The sequence below is a fragment of the Danio rerio genome, chromosome 7, assembly GCF_052040795.2.
Source record: "Danio rerio strain M-AB ecotype USA chromosome 7, GRCz13ab, whole genome shotgun sequence".
Lineage (NCBI taxonomy): Eukaryota > Metazoa > Chordata > Actinopteri > Cypriniformes > Danionidae > Danio > Danio rerio.
In genome coordinates this window covers 77,132,501-77,147,794 of record NC_141027.1, presented here as the reverse complement: position 1 = coordinate 77,147,794, position 15,294 = coordinate 77,132,501, and positions in this window count along the sequence as shown.

Here is a 15,294-nt window from a genome sequence, read left to right as displayed (position 1 = left end):
ATATATATATATATATATATATATATATATATATATATATATATATATATATATACAAGGCTTTACATTAACACCCGCCAAATGCGGGTAGATTTCAGCTTTGGTGGGTAAGACAGCTGCTCCCACTAGCCACTTTGGCAGGTTAGAAAGCAGGGTTCGACAATAAGGTTGGCCCAATATGCGTACAAATGTGATCTTAGAATCGAGAAACAGCACGACTGAAAACAATAACTGTGTTCGCGCAAGACAAAGCAGGTGAATACCGTATGAGAGGATGATTACTCACGCGCGCGCACAGGTGATGTGATGCACGCGACTATTTAAAGCGTGCGCGCTCCCGTTTACTTGCGCTTTTTTTCCGTTCACTTGCGATCGGTTCTCTTTGAAAAAGACTAGACAAAAACGATGCTCGTGTACCCAAAGACCTGCAGATTTTAAGAGCTCAAGATTGAAAATTCAAATATGAATTTGTAAGCAACAGCAGCAGTCACTGCTTTCGTTTTAATTATTCTCAGGCACGTAATCATCCTTTCATCATCACTCGTGGTATGTTTTTACCTGCTTTCTTTTGCTTACAGTTATTTTTTATATAGTTTAATTATTATCCTTTACAATAACATTGCTTTAATATGAGATAAACTCCCCATGTGTGTGTATTAACTGCTGATCTGGGACAACACAACATCTAAATCAAATCATTTTAGCATGTCAAAGTCAAGTTTGTTTATATAAAATATATTTTCCAAACAACAAAATTGTGGCTAGTGAAAATGGCAAGTGGCTAGTAATGTTGGAAATCTACTTGCCACAGTTGCTGGTGATCAAAAAAGTTAATGTAAAGCCCTGTATATATATATATATATATATATATATATATATATATATATATATATATATATATATATATATATATATATATATATATACATACATTAAAACGAACTCATTTAGTGATGCTAAATTAAATGAAGTTTATTTATAAACTAATTTCGAGAGGATCACGTGCCTATGATTGCTAGCGGCTGGATCCGCATTATTCAATTCACAATGCACCAATCAGTCAGCTCCTAAACTACTACAAATACCCTGGGCTACATTCCACCGCTATCTTCGTTTTTAAGAATCCCCCCTTCCACCCCTACTCCTCCTTCTTCCTAGATGGGTGACACGGTGGCCCAGTGCTTAGCACTGTTGCCTCCCAGCGAGAACGTCTCTGGATCCAGGCTTTACCAAACCAGCAGACGTTTCTGTGCCGAGTTTGCACTTTCTCCCTGTGCTCGCGTGGGTTTCCCCCGGGTTTCTCGGTTACCTCCCACCAGCCAAAAACATGCAACTTAAGTTAATTGACTAATCCAAGTATCCACTAATCCAATCCAATTAGTTATCTCTTAAGAGCAATCACTATCTGTTCATTAGCTACTACAGCAGGGAAGTTCTCCATATATCAGTTGGTAAGCGCGAAAAGGAAAGGCGCCATAACGCCCCGTAGCGTTCGCTTAAAAACTGAAATGCAGCCATACGTACCTCCGACTACATAAATCAGTGGGAGGCGTGCGTTGTTAGTGCCCCCACCAGTGCCGATATACAGCCATATCGCACTGCTACGAGTGTGATATTGCGTTTATACAACAGTTTGACAGCATAATTGTGTATATAAAAACAAAATCAAACATGGAGAGTCTCAAAAACCCTTTTTTTTATGAGGAACTACTTTCTTCCGGATTCAAATCATAAGCTGACAGTTAAACAGCTGAGCATGCATCTTTTAAACTTTAGATCTGTAGTGTCTGCTCTTTGCTGGCTGTATGTGGGCGGAATACACAAATGGTAAAGAGGCTGTAGGAGTTCTGATATTGCAGAATATCGCACGGCTATCAGCCAATCAGATTTGAGAACCAGACAGAACTTCTGTATAAATAAATATATATATATAATGACACATCAAACGACTTTGTGTCATTACTAATAGACAGCAAGCTGACTAACACAATCACTCCGTTATGTTCACTTATGTTCAGTATCACAATCACTTCGTTATCATAATCAATGTTATTATATTATTTTCTTTTTATCAACCAGCAAAAGCACAAACAAAAATAAATCATTTTCTCAAAGTCATTCAATTGTTTTCTTTCACTCTTTTATGTGGACTATATTGGACTAATGTCAACCTTTTTGACTAAGGGTACAGGGGGCAACGTTGAACAGAAATCTATAGCTGCATTCCAGTTCAATTTCGGATGCACTTCACTCGCTAACTTCTCTCAACCTCATTATTTTATCACTAATGTTTATTTCAAGAGTTCACACTTCGCTGATGATTGATTATAAAGCTTGTTTGGCATGCTGTCCCGGGAAAGAGCCCTGAGCTCATAAGATCCTCGAGTCCGGGGCTCCCTCCCGTTTGCAAGTCGAAAGAGGAGTTTGAGCTCAGGTAGAATTTAGGAACTTAGGAATCGTCTGATTGGTGAATCACAAATTGAATAGTACATGACCAGCCGCATTCAATCATAAGCACATGCTCCTCTCAAAAGAAATATTCCTTATATACAGAAACATTTGCATTGGATATGTTGAGCATTTATATATTCACACCACCTACTGTTTACTTCTGTTTTCCCACAGTACATTGTAATATATAATCCTGATCTTACTTAAAGGGATAGTTCATTCATTCATATTCTTGTCGGCTTAGTCCCTTTATTAATCCAGGGTCGCCACAGTGGAATGAACCGCCAACTTATCCAGCAAATTTTTACGCAGCGGATGCCCTTCCAGCCACAACCCATCTCTGGGAAACATCCACACATACTCATACACTACGGACAATTTAGCCTACCCAATTCACCTGTACCGCATGTCTTTGGACTGTGGGGGAAACCGAAGCACCCGGAGGAAACCCACGTGAAGGCAGGGCGAACATGCAAACTCCACACAGAAACACCAACTGAGAACCAGCGACCCATCGACCTTCTTGCTGTGAGGCGACAGCACTACCTACTGCGCCACTGCCTCGCCCTTAAAGGGATAGTTCATCCTGAAATGAAAATGCCACTCTTTACTCAGTCTGGGCTCTGGGTTACAAATGATGTCTCATAAGTGTCTGCCAGATCCAGAAGTCTCAATAACGCTTCGCTCGACCTATGAATGAACAGTTGTCCTCGTTGATCTCTGGAAATCCTCCCCTAACTTCAACATATTTGTCATTCTGACACAACAATTACAGCAGAAGGACACGTCCACTTCAGCAACCTTCTTGACTAGAATAGATCAGTATAATTAATTTGCTCAGGATTATTATAAGGTGGCACAAATCCGCGGATTGCGCTGATAAGGAGAGGTGGCGTCGTTATCAGTGAAACCATTATCCTCCTCAATTAAGATGAAGATGTAAATCCCTGAAGAGGAACTGCTTGTCAAAAAGAGGCCGGGGATTTGTCTCAAAACTCCGAACAAACTCTGCTATAGTTGAAGCATTGTTTGAAATCTCGGCTCATGTTAAAACTATTAAACGGATGAGCCTAAATATATGGAGAGGGTAATGTATAGTTTTATTATGTATGACAGAGTTAAAACAGGCGCCATTTATATAACATTTTTTGACCCATCCGTTGGGTGTTTTTCATGTTTGACCCAGCATTGGGTTAAAAACAGCATTACATTAAAATGAAGCATACTTTTTGTAACAGTTGTCCCAGTTTGTTGATGTTAAATCGGGTTTATTTTGTTTCATAGCATGACAGGGTTAAAACAGGAGCCATTTACATAACATATTTCAGCCAATCTGTTGGCTTTGTCCATGTTTGACCCAGCATTGGGTTAAAAAACAGCATTTTTTTTTTTTAGAATGATGCATACTTTTTGAACTGTAGTCCTATGTAGACATTAAATCAGGTTTATTTGACCAATAGCATAGCAGGGTTAAAACAGGAGCCCTTTACATAACATATTTCAACCCATCTGTTGGCTTTGTCTATATTTGACCCAGCAATGGGTTACAACAGCATTTTTTTTTAGAATGAGCCATACTTTTTAAACTGTAGTCCCATTTTGTGGACATTAAATCGGGTTTATTTTGTACAATAGCATAACAGGGTTAAAACAGGAGCCATTTAAATAACATTTTAACCCATCTGTTGGGTTTGTTCATGTCTGACCCAGCATTGGGTTAAAAAACAGATTATTTATTTAGAATGAAGCATACCTTTTTAACAGGACTCCCATTTTGTTGAATCAGGTTTATTTTGTACAATAGCATAACAGGGTTTAAACAGGAGGCATGTAAATAACATTTTTCAACCCATCTGTCAGCTTTATCCATGTTTGACCCAGCATTGGGTTAAAAACAGCATTTTTCTTAGCATGAAACATACTTTTTAACAGAAGGGCTGGTTTGTAGTCATTCAATCAGGTTTATTTTGTACAATAGCATAACAGGGTTAAAACAGAAGCTGTTTGGCTTTGTCTATATTTGACCCAGCATTGGGTTAAACACAGCATTTCTTTAAAATGAAGCATACTTTTTGAACAGTAGTCCCATTTTTGTGGACATTAAATCAGGTTTATTTTGTACAGTAGCATAACAGGGTTATGACAGGAGTCATTTAAATAACTTTTTTACCCATCTGTTGGCTTTGTCTGTATTTGACCCAGCATTGGGTTAAAAACAGCATTTTTGTGAATGATGCATACTTTTTAAACAGGAGTCTCATTTTGTGGACATTGAATCAGGTTTATTTTGTACAATAGCATAACAGGGTTAAAACAGGAGTCATTTAAATAACCCATTCCAACCAATCTGTTGGCTTTGTCCATGTTTGACCCAGCATTGGGTTAAAAAAAATGATTTTTTTATTTTGAATGATGCATAGTTTTTTTAACAGGATTACTGTTTTGTGGACATTCAATCAGGTTTATTTTGTACAGTAGCATAACAGGGTTAAAACTGAAGCCCTTTACATAACATATTTCAACCCATCTGTTGGGTTTCACTATATTTGACCCAGCAATGGGTTAAAAACAGCATTTCTTTAAAATGAAGCATAATTTTTGAACAGTAGTCCCATTTTGTGGACATTCAATCAGGTTTGTTTTTTACAATAGTATAACAGGGTTAAAACAGGAGCCCTTTAAATGACATTTTTCAAACAATCTGTTGGGTTTGTCTATGTTTGACCCAGCATTGGGTTAAAAAACTAAGTTTTTATCTTGAATGATGCATACTTTTTTGACAAGACTCCTGTTTTATGGTCGTTGAATCAGGTTTATTTTGTACAGTAGCATAACAGGGTTAAAACAGGAGCCCTTTACATAACATATTTCAACCCATCTGTTGGGTTTGTCCATGTTTGACCCAGCATTGGGTTATAAACTGCATTTATTTTTTATTTTTGGAACGATGCATACTTTTTTCACAGTAGTCCTGTTTTGTGGATGTTTAATCAGGTTTATTTCGTACTGTAGCATAAGAGGGTAAAATTAGAGCCCTTTAAATAACATTTTAATCCATCTGTTGGCTTTGTCCATGTTTGACCCAGCATTGGGTTAAAAAGCAGCATTTTTGTGAATGATGCATAGTTTTTTTAACAGAAGTTCCATTTTGTGGACGTAGAATCAGGTTTATATTGTACAATAGCATAACAGGGTTAAAACAGAAGCCACGTAAATAACATACTTCAACCAATCTGTTGGCTTTGTCCATGTTTGACCCAGCATTGGGTTAAAAAACAGAATTTTTATTTTAAATCATGCATACCTTTTTAACAGGAGTCCCGTTTTGTGGACATCCAGTCAGGTTTATTTTGTACAATAGCATAACAGGGTAAAAATAGAGCCATTTAAATAACATTGTTCAACCAATCTGTTGGGTCTGTCCATGTCTGAACCAAAACAGCATTTTTATAAATTATGCATACTTTTTTTTAACAGTAGTCCCATTTTGTGTATGTTAAATCAGGTTTGTTTTGTACAATAGCATAACAGGGCTATAACAGGAGCCATTTAAATAACATATGTCAACCAATCTGTTGGGTTTGTCCATGTCTGACCCAGCATTGGGTTAAAACTGCATGTTTGAATGAAACGCACTTTTTGCAGGAGTCCTATTTTGTGGTCGTTCAATCGGGTTTATTTTGTACAATAGCATAACAGGGTAAAATCAGAGCCATTTAAATAACATTTTTTCAACCCGTCTGTTGGCTTTGTCCATGTTTGACCCAGCATTGGGTTAAAAACAGCATTTGTTTTAGAATAAAACATACTTTTTTTACCAGGAGTGTTGGTTTGTAGACATTCAATCAAGTTTATTTTGTACAATGGCATTGCAGTGTTAAATAGAAGCTCTTTACATAACATATTTCAACCCTTCTGTTGGGTTTGTCCATGTCTGACCCAGCAATGGGTTAAAAACAGTATTTTTTTTTTAGAATGAAACACACTTTTTTTTAACAGAAGTCTCGCTTTGTGGACGTTCAATCAGGTTTATTTTGTACAACAGCATAAGAGGGTAAAATTAGAGCCATGTAAATAACATTTTTAATCCATCTGTTGGCTTTGCCCATGTTTAATCCAGCATTGGGTTAATAGAACCCAGCATTTTTTAGACTGAAGCATACTTTTTCTATAGTAAAAATGTGTTGGATATTGAAAATATTATGTATCAAAGAGGACGATCCCCTTAATTCTCAAAGCTCTGGGTTGAGATCAGCCCTCTTATCATGTTAAATGATGCTGTCCGGGTGCCATCCAGAGCCTCCGTTGCATTTAACCGTTGCTTTGCATAAAGTTGTCGATATCATCAAGACTCATTGGATTAGGAGTGCAGTCATGGTTGGGTTACTAGACTCCGATGCGTGCCTTTTTAAACGGAGCCCTCATCTTTCCCCCGGCGCTGCTGTTGGCATGTCAACAACGCGCCAAATTAGTGTTTATTGAATCATTGTTCTATAAGGGAAATGATAATTGCTAGAGCTGGTGGCTTTGCACATTGCGCAAGTGCTGGTTCATGACTTTCCGAGAAAAACGGGCTGCCTTATTAAAGCTGGCTGCCCCGGCTCCTAATCTATTTCTAGGATTTCCGAAGTTTCAGCAAACTGGGGATTAGAGGCTTTTTTTCTCTCCTTCACAGATTTAGCCCCTGTCCAGCGCTCTCCTTGCTCCCAGATGGAGCAGAGTTGTTTGCGTCTGCTCTTTTTGCGGTCGTGCATGTGTTTTGTCTGTATGTCTGCGGTGCTTTGGAGGCTTCTGAGGTCTTGTTTGGAGCACAGTAAACCTCTGATAGATGTTTACATACAGCACTAAATATAAATGAGTACACCCCATTTTGAAAATGAATATTTTGATCCATTTCTCAGTGAATATAAAGTTAAATTCAGAATTATTAGCCTCCCTAAATTGCTATCCCCTTTGTTTATTTTTTTCCCAATTTCTGTTTAACGCAGGGAAGATTTTTTCAACACATTTCCAAACATAATAGTTTTAATAACTCATTTTGGTCCCACCTTATATTAAGTGTTGCTTATACCTGTGAACTTAAGTAGTGTAAGTAGTATGTAACTACAGTGTATGTACACTCTGGTACATTGTAGCGACCTTCTTGCTGTGAGGTGACAGCACTACCTACTGCGCCACTAAGTCACCAGGCATCAAAACAATTCAACAAAACATTCATCCCTGATGAATAAAGCAACTGAGCGGAAGAAAAATGAAGGTTTGTTTAAATAAATAAGTAATTTATATTATTTTTTACTCGTCAAATCTTAATATATATACAGGTTGTCGATAGTTATATACTTAATATATATACAGGTTGTCGATAATTACAAATACCTTCGCATGACTATAAGCTCTTTTAATAAATTTAGCCAGTAATCAATATATATATATATATATATATATATATATATATATATATATATATATATATATATATATATATATATATATATATATATATATATATATTTTTTTCACTACATTTAATTTATTTTAAACATTTAGTTATTTAGCTTATTTTGTTATTATTATTATTATTATTATTATTATTATTATTATTATTGTTGTTGTTATTGTTATTGTTATTAAATAATATGTATTATTTTTTATTTTTACTATTATTATTATTATTTATTATTTTTATTATTATTGTTATTATTATTATTAAATAATATTTATTATTTTTATTTTATTATTACTATTATTATTATTTTTATTATTATTGTTATTATTATTATTAAATAATATTTATTATTTTTATTTTATTATTACTATTATTATTATTTTTTATTATTATCATTATCATTATCATTATTATAATTATTATTATTATTATTATCATTATGATTATTTTGGTTATTGGTGTTGTTCCTGATTTAAGTAAATGCTTTCATTTCTTAAGTGTCCAATGTTGAAGTCTGTTTTTCCTGCAATATATAGTTAATTTGCATAAAAGTGTTGATCCTGGTTTCATGTCTTGACTGTTATTTTCTCTGGCTATTTGATGCATGTCTTTACATTGCAATGTATACAGTTACCAAAAGAAGTTAAATTAAATCCTTGCAATTAGCAGTTGAGAAAAAGGTGGATTGGGAGAAGGCTTAACATTCAGAGAGGCCTTGAAACACAATCTCAGAGCGGCGAATGTTAGTGAAGAAAAATCAACATGGCAGTGAACATATGAACCGCATCTTTATAACCCAACAGCTGCAGAGATCAGAGACAAACACTGGGGTCTGAGGGCAGCGACCCCTGATATTTGAACATCTCCACGTGTGTGTGTGTGTTCGTGTCGGACAGCGGTTTCCCTCAAAACACTTTATACTCAGTGTCAGATGTTCACACCGTCTACTAGAACCAAAGTCAACTGGAATAGCCAATCATACATACCACACATCAGTCTTATTTTTATTACATACATTATGTATATATTTATTATATCTTTAATATCATAAAATATTATATTAAATGCTATTATGGAATATTTAATATGTTATGCAATATTTCATTATATCGTCAATGCCACACATCAGTCTTGTTTATTCATTAATTTTCTTTTCAGTTTAGTCCCTTTATTAATCAGAGATCTCCACAGTGGTATACACCGCCAACTTATCCAGCATATGTTTTACGCAGCGGATGCCCTTCCAGCCGCAACCAGTCTTGTTTATATTTAATATATAAATATATGTTAATATATATATATATATATATATATATATATATATATATATTATATATGTATTTATATATACATATATTGTACATTTAATATAATCCTATTAAACATATAATAACTTTTATATATGAAATAGTATGTAAATATTAATATATCAAATATTAATAAGACTGGTGTGTGGTATTGATGATATATTGAAATTTTGAATAAAATTAAATAATTTATATTAATATTAATATAATATGAATATTATTATATTATGATATCAATCAAAACTGAATCATAGATCCTTTTAGCACTGCTGTATTTTAAAAAAAAGCAAAAAAAACAAAACAAAACATTACTGCTAAGCAAAGAAAAACAAAAACATCAACGCATAGCCAAAAAACAAAACAAAACATCTAAGTAAAGCAAAACACAACAAAAAACGCAAAGCAAAAACAAAATAAAAAAACAAAATCATCAAAGCAAAACATAACAAAACAAAAACATCAAGGCATAACTAAACAAAAAAAGCAAAACAAAAATAACATCCCATAGTAAAACAACAAAGCACATCAAAGCAAAACATCAGAACAAAACAAAGACATCAACATAAAGCAAACAAAAAAGCGAAGCAAAGCAAAACAAAACAAAATAAAGAAATCAACATAAAGCAAACAACAAAACAAAACAAAACAGACATCAACATAAAGCAAACAACAAAGCAAAGTGAAGTAAAACAAAACGAAGACATCAACATAAAGCAAACAACAAAGCAAAGCAATGCAAAACAAAGCAAAAACAACAAAGTAAAGAAACAAAAATCAAAACAAAAACATCAAAGCAAAGAAAAACAAAACAAATACATTGACATAAAGCAAACAACAAAACAAAACAAAGCAAAGCAAAACAAAGCAAAAAGAACAAAGCAAAGAAACAAAAAACAAAACAAAAGCATCAAAGCAAAGCAAAACAACAAAGTAAAGGAAGTAAAAATTAAACAAAAACATCAACATACAACAAAACAAATCCAAACATCCAAGCAAAGCAAAACAACCAAATAAAACTAAACAAAACAAACATCAAACAAAACATCATTTCGAAGCACTTCAGGAGACCGTTAAATATAGCTGACAATTACAAATATTAACTTTTTTTACATTTACTGTAGAAGTCTTTTACTTGCTGAAAGTCTGTCTAGTCATTGTGTACAGCGGCTTTTTCTGCATGTCTTGATCATGTTTTGCTTTAAGCAGATAGTCGCTTTATGCAGAGCAAATGTGTGTGTGTTTGTTTCTGGGTGGTTTTCAGCTGCTGGCGTCTGGCGCTGCTGTCAACACACTGAAGGTGCTCAAAACGCTGTTAAAACCAAGTCTTGAGGACAGAATCTCTCCACCGTGGCCTCCAAACGTTTGTGAAACATTTGGCAGCGCTGCTCTGAAAAAGGCTGAAGGAACTGGAAGACGAGCGGATGTGAAATTATATCTGGGGCTTTGTTGAAGCTTATCGGGGCCACACTGGGGGCATTTTGGGGCCACTTTCGAGAAGCGTGACGAGAGGGACAAATTCGTCACATGTATATTTATAGCATTACATGGATCTACGCCTGTGGTGCTTTATATTTTTTAACTATTCAGGCAAACTACGGTAGTCGAGAGATCTCAAATGCTCTGCAAGTTAAAAAAACAGACCACCTGTCTGGTAGTGTGCATCATTGTCATGTAAACCTAGCCTTACACAGCACATTTCACCAGTTTTCGATTTCCATGGGAATCAAACCCACAATCTTAAAAATTATTTCTTCAGGAAAGCATTTGAGCTCCAGAAAAGCTCAACATCCAGTATCGAAACCCGCTCCAAACGCATGATGCACCTGGCAATGAAAGGGATTTTGAAATGACGTTTCATTCGACTCCCACAGAAAGCCCACTCTTTCTACATTACGTCTGTGTGTGTGTGTGTGTGTGTGTGTGTGTGTCTCTGCTACATATCGCAACACAGATGTTTTTTGATTAAACTACTCTAAAAGTATGTGCCATCATCTTCCTTTCAGTGAATTAAAAGATTTAGATAAGCCGTGGTGATTAAGAGTGGAGAACGGGTCTGCTGGCAAATCCCTTCCAACAGCTTCCCAATATTTTTTTTTCCTTATGCATTCTGTTATCTGTGCTGGTAAAACTAAAATATTAATGCCTCTGTATCTGCTGCTGACATCCTGCAGTTTTAATAATGCTTTACATATATGAGAGAAAACATTTGAGGCATGTTATCTTTAGAAGGTGGGATTCTAATATCATAGCATGTGATATCTCTATATCTGTCTGGGCTGTCTGAAAGATAAGCAGAAGATAGTTTCTGAAGATTATATTCTGACTAGGGCTGTCAAAATTAGCGCACATGATTAATTTTAAATATTTAACGCGTTAAAAAAATAATGCAAATGACGCAGTTTTTTTATTTTATTTATTTTTATTTCCTGTTGTGGCCGACGTGTGTTTAGGGACAGCGTGTGCATAGTAGCGACTTAGGCAGCCGCCTTGGGCCGCAGAGTAGTGAGCGAACCCCCCAGTCTTCACTTTCCTCTGCTACACCCACCCCCTCCCTCACAGTTCTTACTTTCATCAGCAAACCGGTCACTTTCGTTTTTCAAGAGTTCACACTTAGCTCATGATTTATACATAGCTTGTTTGGAATGATGTCCCGGGAGACAGCCCTGAGCTCAAGGGATCCTCGAGGCCAGGGCTCTCCCCTTTTGCAGGGCGAGGGGAGATTGAGCTCAGGTCTATCTCAAACTCCCCCGCTGCTGAGCGCAAGTTCAGCTTGCTCTGGCCCTGTGTGTGTTTAACGTGCAAAGAAGTTTGTATAAGACGACGGACGCACTTTAAGAAGGAAAGTTTCAGTATAAAACAATTAGTGTCGCATCACTAGGCTGTCCTGCCGAGTTTCATGCAATTTCGGGTGTTTCATTTTTAACCTTTAGACTTTAACTGCAGTTCAGCAGTTCATTCTCGCTCAGCATATTTTCGTTCAGGATTTTTTAATGGAATTTGAGACCGCATGGCGAACAGAAAGAAAAACCTCTGCATTTCAGGACTCGCGTGATCCTTTAAGGTAATCAAAAATCATTGCTTACATAGTCAACTCTTAATCAGTATTATCTTAATCATCAAAGTGGAGTATTGTTAATGTACTGTAGTGACAGATGAAGTCGCAAGCTGTCAAAGAACGTTTGATGTGTTACCCCCAACACGCAACTTTTGTAAAGCGTCTGTTTCACCTTGCTCTGTCAGAATCTTTGCTTGTAAAATACAGCCATACTTTAGAACGCAATTGTGCGTGTTGATGAACCTGAAGGGATCCCTCCCTCGCTTAACGGGGCAGCTGTACTGCGCACGTTGTCTGCACTTGTCTTACCAGCAACAAAGTCCCAAAACCAGTGTCTGTCGTTAATGCTAAAAAGTACATAGAGCTTTGGAGCACAATATGTTGCCTTCTTTTCCAAGGACTCCTATATATATTTCAGCAAGACAATGTAAAACCACATTCTGCACACATTACACAGTTCTGGCTACAGAGGAAGAGGAGACAGCTACTTGACTGGCCTGCCTGCAGTCCTGACCTGTCTCCAATAGAGAATCTATGGCGCATTTTGAAACACAAAGTGGCAAATGCAACTATTTTAAAATGTGTTCTAATTACCAAAATTGGAATACATGTTTGTTTAAAAACACTAATAATAAAAAATAAAATCATGAGGAACACATTAAATAATGTACTGTTGTGTTGTCTGCAAAGAAATACAAGTTAAAGTCAATTTAGAAATCACTATTTCCATTTTTTATTTCCATACTGTCCCAACTTTTTCTAATCAGGGGTTGTAAAATCAGCTGCAAACTTACATCCATGTATGTTAATTAAAAAAGCAATTTAGAAAATAATAGGGGCGGGTACTTTCACTTTTCATTTTTCATATTTGGTTGATTTTAGTTTGTGTTAGAAAGTGACCAAGATCCAATGTCGAGTCAACATCTTAAACCAACGTCATGTTGACGTAAAATACTGACATTTATTCGTCAGGTTTGGCAACCAACATCAGTAGTGATTCACTCTCTGTATTACGCTGCCTGCCTGCTTGTGGTTTCAACCAGGTCTGGTGCTGACGTAATGGGGGCGGGTACTTTCACTTTTCACTGCTACACCCCCTCATCTCTGCTCCTGTTCGAACCAAACTGAGATCGGCGCGCTGTTTCTTATGGCAGATTTTATCCTTCATACATGTCGAGAGATCAACACAATCTCACGGCAATTCGTAACTTTTTGATTTAGTGGCTAATTCGTATAAATTCGTATGATCTAATTCTTACAATTTTGTACGATTTGCTTATCCTCCAATGACGGTTGGGTTTAGGGGTGGCCTCCTTTTTAAAATCGTACAATTTCGTACGACTGAACTCGTAAGAATTAGCCACTAAACTGACAAAACGTAAAATACTTACGTTTTCTTGTGAGATCAGGCTGAGAGAGATCGAGTTGATTGACTTGATAAGAGAATATGACTTGACATAACCCACACAGACGTGACTAGGTAAAGCGTTAAGTCTTGTATGATTTTAATTGTCGTGTTAGTCTGAATGTAAATCCCCTCGTCAGGCAGCGCTGGAACAGCGGGAAAGAGTGGACTACAGTGCATCAAACAAGAGGTATTAAAATAAGAAAAAATACACAACTTAAGACACTTAAATGCCTGTCTATGTTGTATTTGCACCATCTCGGTGATGCTCCTCTACAATTGTATGCATTAGGTTAAATTAGGCTGTCCAGTGTCTGTGTTCACTCACAGAAAAGCAGTCAGGCAGAGTAATACAGAGTGAGTCAAAGCGCATCAAATGATCGGTAAATAAAAGGGGGAAAAAGTTAAAATAGAATAAACATCTGTACTTTTATATTAGACACACATCTGATGCTTGTATTTGCAGCAGCTACACATCCACAACTTCACGCATTGGGTTAAATTAGGCTTTACAATCTCCTTTACTTCCATTGTATCTGTTCAGCAGAGGCAACCGAACCAACCCCGTGACGTCAGACACAGCGACATTCCAAGATGGCAGCTCCTTAGGTCTAAAATCTGTAGTAAAACATGCCGTTTTCTTCTAAATGGTTGCATTAATTAAGTTTGTTTAATATATTTTCATTCAAGTGGAATCCAATGTACAAAATAAGGTAAACTTGACTGAGCGCTTCATTTCCCCTTTGAGTGTAAAGGTTTATGCGCTTTGTAATCCAGTGGCACCTTGCGATTCTCTGACTCGGTGACATTTGTTGTGTGTATTGACTCCGGCCTCGGCATTGTGTTCACTTATTGCCACTTTATCAATGAAAAGATAGTCTATTCTTCACATGCCAATCAAGAGCAGCCACACTGGATTACTAAACAGACTGCTGACCTTCTCCTTCCACACAAAGCACAGCGCACTCTTCCTGCTCGGCCGTCCTTTCTTTTACGAGTGCTCTCTGAGGGTCAACTTCTAGCAGATTTGGCTAATTAACTGCCCTTGTGCTGAGCAGTGATAGTCAGCGAGGATCCGTAGATGCTCCGACAATCAATACGGCTCGTCCTTTCCATTCCGGATAGAGTGTTTTGTGCAGAGAGGTTTGATTTTTGCTGTAGCACCGGGTTAGGGGGTTACTTCAGCCAAAAATGAAAGTTCTGTCATCGTTTATTGATGCCATTTCAAACTTGCTTGACCGTGAGACACAATATACGTACAGCTGAAGTCAAAATGATTAGCCCTCCTTTTCTTTTTTAACTATTTCCCAATTGATGTTTAACAGAGCAAGGGTTTTATTTTTTACAGTATTTCCTATAATTTTTTTTTTTGTTCCGGAGAAAGTATTGTTTGTTTTATTTAGGCTAGAATGAAAGCCGTTTTTAATTTTTCTAAATAATTTTAAGGCCAATATTATTAGCCCCCTTCAGCAATATGTGTTTTTAAATTGTCTACATCAGTGGTTCTCAAACTGTGGTACGAGTCTACAAGTGATACGCGGGCTTCCTTCTAGTGGTGCGCAGAGATATCAAATAAGTCATATGTACTTGCTACATATATTTCAAAATTGATCAAAGATTATTTATATAT